This window comes from Dreissena polymorpha, chromosome 5 (assembly GCF_020536995.1).
Source record: "Dreissena polymorpha isolate Duluth1 chromosome 5, UMN_Dpol_1.0, whole genome shotgun sequence".
Classification (NCBI taxonomy): domain Eukaryota; kingdom Metazoa; phylum Mollusca; class Bivalvia; order Myida; family Dreissenidae; genus Dreissena; species Dreissena polymorpha.
Genome location: NC_068359.1, coordinates 98,026,402 through 98,033,285, shown reverse-complemented (window position 1 = coordinate 98,033,285; position 6,884 = coordinate 98,026,402).

The window sequence follows — 6,884 nt, the reverse complement described above, 5'->3', positions numbered from 1 at the left end:
ACATGTGACCTAGATATTCAACTTGCTCTTTGAACAAATGACATTTCTTTGGTTTGAGAGATAACTTTGCAGCACGGAATCTAGAGGAAACCTCAGATATATTGACAAACGTTGTTTCAAATGTATTTCCAAACACAATGATATCATCTAGATAGCAAAGACACTGTTTCCATTGCATGCCACGCAGAACTAATTCTACCAGCCGTTCAAATGTTGCGGGTGCATTGCATAGGCCAAAGGGCATGACCTTGAATTGATATAACCCACAATATGAGGTAAATGCGGTCATATGCTTATGTTTATCGGCCATCTTAACCTGCCAATATCCACCAGTCAGATCTAGTGTACAGAAGTATTTTGCACCTGCAAGAGTATCAAGGGCATCATTTATTTTAGGTAAAGGATATGCATCTTTCCTCGTTAATGCGTTTAGTTTGCGATAGTCAATGCACAATCGACAGTGTTATCTTTTTCAAGCATCTTTTGAATTTCAGTTTCAACAATACCTTTCTGAGCCAGAGGAACGCGTCTTGGTGAAATTTTTAGTGGTTTTGCGTTTCCAACATCAATTGTATGCTCTACTGGGTCTGTCTGCGAGACCTTTCCAGAGTTGTCGTCAAATATGTCACTATACTCATTCAGGAGGCTTTTAAGCTTATTTTGTTGGTCAGTATTAAGATTTTAGCAAGTATTAGCTAATAATAGCTGAATATTAGTAGGCAAGGTTATTGAGTCTTTAAATTGTATGATCGTGCTCATTTAACTCATTCACCGATAAAATTGGCTGCAAGCTGGCAACTGTCAAATTTCTGTCAATTTTGATACTTCTGTTAGTCAAGTTTATAAAAGTAACTGGAATTTCGGCCCGGTTAGCATCAATAACTGTTTTTGCCATAAGTAAGCCTCTATTTTGTACTAGTTTGTATGGTTCAACTATACCTTGTTGCTAAAAAAATAATCCATCTATATTTGCATTGATTGTCATTTCTGAGTCAGCGGGAATTGTACATGTATTTCCTAGCCGAATGCGTGCTACGTTTGAGCTTTCATGCCTAATTAGCCTGGTTTTGTGCTTACCGATTTGCATTAAAGATTTGCCAAACTTTAACTGAACGTCAAAATCTTCAAAAAAATCATTACCTGTTGGTCCAAAACTGTGGAATGACCTACCATCAAGCATTCGGGCTTCTGTCTCAATAGACATTTTCAAAAGGAACTTGACAACTTTTCTCTTCAGAGACTTTTACAACCTATTTTAATTTGAATACCTGTGATTTCAAAACAAATCGAGGCTCAGTTGTATCGGCTTATTTGTCCAACAAATTTAAGAATTGTGCGGGCTTCTTTGCTCGAAAAGGATATTTATTGTACAAGTGACCGGTAACCAAAAATCATTAGGGCTTCTCTGCTCAATGATTGAATGACATCATCCAGCGGTCATTTAGTCACGCTTAGCCCCTTTAATTGTGTCGTATAGTCACACTGAAATTTTAATCTTCAAGTTGTGTCTTGTAGTCACACTTGGTCAGTCTTTTTGTGACTTGTAATCACAATAGTTCAAATACGGTTAAAACCCAAAAGAAGTGTCCGTAAGGGTGACAGGCGACCGGTAGCTGTGGGATCCGACAACCAGAGTGCAAAAATATCCTTTCACGTATCCTTTTAGTTAATGATAAAACAGTATCTTTATGTTGCCAAACATTTGCTCATAATATCATTATAAGTATTGTCTTAACCCTAGTTATATCAATTTATTACATAATATTTTATTTTTCCTGTGTATTAATATCAGAGCCTGTATTGTTTTATTGCTTAAGTGTCTTACAGCATTTTTATTTATATCACACATTTTTAGATTATTAATCCTTTAATTAATGCTGCATAAAAGTATCAATCAATCTTATTTTTTATCAATTGCATGTATATTTATATGTTTTGTACAACGCCATTGAATATAATTATATAAATAGGCGTTTCATCAAATTAGCAAGTTTCAAGTTTCAAGTTAATATAATTAATTTTGCAAACAAGCGTGACCTTTTGATAGAGTTAATCACAATGTGTTGTTGGCCTGGATGTGAACAGACTGATTGATCGGGCGCAACATCAATCTTAGCTTGTTTTCCTTATCTCTACTTGGACAATTAGGAGCAATATGTCCCTTTTCATGACATTTGAAGCATTCCCTCTCAGACATGTTTGTGCGTTCACGACTATTTGACCTACTTCTAACTTTCAAAGTTTGAGTGAGGTTTTTCAATAAATCTGCTATGTCCTTCAGTGTTACTTCTTGTTGGTTCTGCTTCATTTGATTACAAGACTCATTTTCATAATCAAACCGTGGTTTTCGCATTATTCCTTGTGAACCATCAAACGCTTCAAATTATGTTGCTAGTGCAATAGCAGCATCTATTGTACTAGGATGTATATATTGAACATGACTTCGCAGTTCTGGTCTAGTGAGACCATGCACAAATTGATCGATTACATACATCTCCCTAGCATTAGATTGAACATTCGGATAAGCCTTCGTACTCAATTTTTGAAGAGCATAACCAAATTCTGTTGCTGATTCAGACCTATTTTGTCTCCTATTTCGAAATTCACACCTAAATGCAGTTTCCCTTTCAACTGGATTGAACCTTCTATTCAAAACTTGAACAATATAATCATAGTTGTCCAAATATATGGGATTGAACTCACTGAGTAACCGTTGTGCATTACCCTTTAAACTCATTACTAGTTGTTGGGCTTTTTCAATGTTTGACCAATTGTTCCAACGAGCTACATTCTCAAAATGAACAAAATAATCTTGCCAATCTGTGGATTGCCCATCAAATTTTTCTGGTTCCTTAGCTTTTCGCATGCTGCGATATGTTTGCTTTTACATGCGATCTTGATCTTGTGTGCTGTGGTTTTGAGGTAAAGACAAGATTTGGGGATGTGCAATAGGTGTTGATTCATGCGCATGATTGTTCAGCATAGCTGTTGTATAAGTAGGACCACAGTCACTCATAGTAGGATTTAATCTACTGTATTGAGTATGTGACATATGGTCAATGTCTGTGTCCATGTGTAAGCAATGTGCGTTCCTGGGGTGAATCGTTCCAAATGTCATATTATCAGACACCGTGTTGCTTTGTATGAGAGGTGTTTGCCCACTGCGTTGTGTGTGATAGATTGGGTGAAGTTGTGTTTCTGCGTGTGTTTCCGCATGCGATTGTCTACTGCGTTGTGTGTGAATACAAAAACAACACTGCTTGATTGATTAGTAAAAGTGAGAGTATACTAATTGAGAGTACCAATTGAAACTAGTAAATAGACATAGCTATACACGTGTATAATAATTAAATTTATACACTCTTTGTATTCACAAAAGATCTATAACAGATGCTACGCTTCACTTGTATATTACACAGAACAAGACTGCTCGGTGAATATATGAATGCACTAACCCGCCTGTAGCGTGTATCCATATGTAAACCTACATATACCTCCAATTAAACAAAAAGTTTTATGACAATATAGTTTATTTGTTTTAGAAAGGACGAGCCCCCAAAATGTAACAGGCTTATTATTTGTTCTCTCCCTAACCACCTGTTATCCCAGGTTAAATTACACTTGTAATATAAAACATAAAACAAATGCCACTATATGCAGTTTATTTGAAAGTACATGCCAGATACTACACTAAAGCACACATCTTAAGACTAATTTTTTAATTGACTAATTGGAGAAGAGAATGGAATAATTATTAATTTAACATACCATAAATGATTTTAACTAACTTTTTAAGAATAATAAAACTGACTCAATGCAATAATCTTAACCAATAAAATGTCTAACTGACTTGTTCACTTGAACGTAGGCAGGAGTTGCCTTGAGTGTTCGTGTGAGAAGAAGCAAAGTTGCATAAAAATCACTGGCTTATATACCCCAACGGGCAATAACACAACGGAGGCCCTGCCCTAACTTGAAAAACAAAGTTACAATAATCAAAGGTTTAATGCATTAGTTTCAACATAAACAAAAAGAGATGCCTGACCTCGTCTTATTTATGTAACTAAACACCATGAAGTCCATGAGGAATAAATGGTCAGCAATTTAAGCACACTAGAAAGACTGGTTACATGATAAAATAAGACTGGAGACTTGATTGTAAAATAGACTTCTAAATGTAAAATAATCATTCCCGCTACAAGACTATGATTTTTATTTTTCGTGTAATTGTTAACCCAGAATTAGCAAAACTTCTTTACTAAAAGAATAAACACACAGAGGTTTGAAGATGAATGGTGTGTTATCTTTCGTCAGTTCTCTGAAATGCTTATTTGAAAAAGGCGTTTATTATGTTGGTGACTTGATGCAGAACAATGAACACTGAACGTTTGACCTTGTATTATGTTATAATTATTTGTTTTTATCTCACTGCAAAGCATACTTATTTTTTTTAAGAATTCTCAAAGACAGTAGATCTTGCGAAACATGCTTTATGAAGTATTTTACTCTCATCAGCCTATTATCCATTATATTGAACACAGAGTGTCTTCGCCAGTGTGCATAGATTAATTGTCTAATCTGTTTAACTATATTGAAACATAATAATGGCGGTTTATTTTTGATATCCCTTTTCATATTACATGCGAAACTTATTTACAGTTGTTCCAAGACAGATTAATACAGTGAGTCATAGGAACAACCTTCTAATTTAAAATTGCATTTTACATCTCGACCAACTGCACTTTTTGTCAAACTGAATGTGAAAAAATCATTTATTTTGGAAATTTAAATTGTTTATTTTTTATTGTAATAGCTACTGGTGGTAAATGTATAAAATATATCGCAATACGGATATGTTGCTTGTGAACGGCGAGGAGTGACATGTCATCGAATCTTACACACCTATTCGGAATGCATTGTATTTAATGGATTTGTTCTCACTAAGACTCAAAACTTCAAATTCCCAGAGGACCATATAGTATATTAACATACACAAAAGACAAAATACAATTCTTTAAAATATGTGCTGCTGGGCTCAGAGGTTTGATTGTTGGATCTAATATCATGTAGTTGTAGTCTACCAAATGTACTCAAATATTGACAATGTTGTTGATAGTCACTCCGCCGTATCGTTTACTTGTTTTACTGACTGTGTATAGCAAACTGTAAATACTGCTCTCCTAACTAAGGTCAATCTAGTATCACAATGCGAATTTAAGGATTCTTTAGAAGCTGTGTTATTCAAGTCTTTGCACAATAGTTGCACTTAAAATAACCTCGTGATGAGCCTAAACTTTTAAATTAGCCTATGGTCTCAACCAAGTTTTCATGTACCTGTTAACTTGTTGTGAATATTATCTTAACGTTCAATACTTAACGTGTTGTTACTGACATATCTAAATATATGTGTTGGGAAAATAACAATTTGCAAAATGAAAAATACATTTTTACCCTAACTGTATAAATATATATTTTTGCTACTCTCATGTTGAAATCAGTTTATTTTAGTCGTCCCGCTTCTAGCTCATATTGCAGCGCAGATGTGTATTCTTATACTATCAGACTTTCAAGTACTGTACTTGTTCTCGTGTATAGCTGCTGCCTATAGAGTCATCATGGCTCCGTCTCCCGTGGCAACAGTAGTCGAGGGACACAATCTTACTCTTACGTGCTCCCACACCGGTTCAACTGAGATGTGGTCTTTGGCAACATGGACTGCAAATGGAATCACTATTTGTACGATATTGAGGCCAACTTGTGTGTGTGCTGAAAATATTACCACAGCTATCTACAAACCAGTCTGCAGTAATTTTAATGTTTCATTGACTTTGCTTGCTGTGAACCGCAGCAAGAATAATGACGTATAGAAATGTGAGAGGAAGATCGGGACCATCAATTTTGCAAGCGGACCAACACAGCTAGCAGTTCAAGGCAATTACATGTTTATTTTGATAACGGTATTAGTGCACGTTAGATGTGGCAAATTTGAATTCTTGATACAAAAACTTGCATACAAATGTATACTAGGTATACAATCTTATTTTAAAAACAATTTATTTAAGTATTATTAAAGGGCAATCGTATATTATTTCTTCCCTAGCAGAGTGCTGTTCCCGGGGTCTATATGTTAATTAATGCAGAGCCCTTATATGAAAAATTGTTCCGTTGTGAGTGCATGCTTGTGTACAGGTGCATGCTTGTGGCGACGTTCAACTCGCTTTTGGAAATGGATTTGTAATTTCAAATGGTTCAATTACATCTAATTCACGACTAGAGTTTAATACAGCTGAGTACTATGAATCATAGTCACTTTGTTGATGCATAATGCGGGAGTAAATCAAACGGTTAAACTCCCTGCATTTGATTGAGAAATTCCGTTTGACAATGATCTTTTGATTCGTATCAGTTCAACGAGAAAGGTATTTCAATTCAATTGAAAAGCTTTCAAAACACTTTAATTATATAATAGGAACTATGTGCAGGTCACGTATTATATTGCCCAAATCCATAAAACATGTTCATATTCCGAAAACGAACATCCATTCTTTACTCTTTGTATCGTAGATTTGTATCGCTTGTTTAATAAATAAGCTTTTTTGAACGTACTAGTTGTATTCCGCATCACAACACTCTGGACAAAAATGTTAAACAACCGACCCATTTTATGAATCGACGACATTTGAATAAAAAAAAACGTTGAGACGGTATGTCATTTTGAACGGATTATTGATAAACGAGTGAGGCTTATTGGTACCGGCAGATTATTTTCTTTGCTGCCCCAAAATCAGGCCCATGCCGGAGTATGTTGCATTTAAAGTTAACGTAAATTTCAATATAATTGCCCGCAATATAATTTATTTGCATATTGAAATTAGATTTATCTT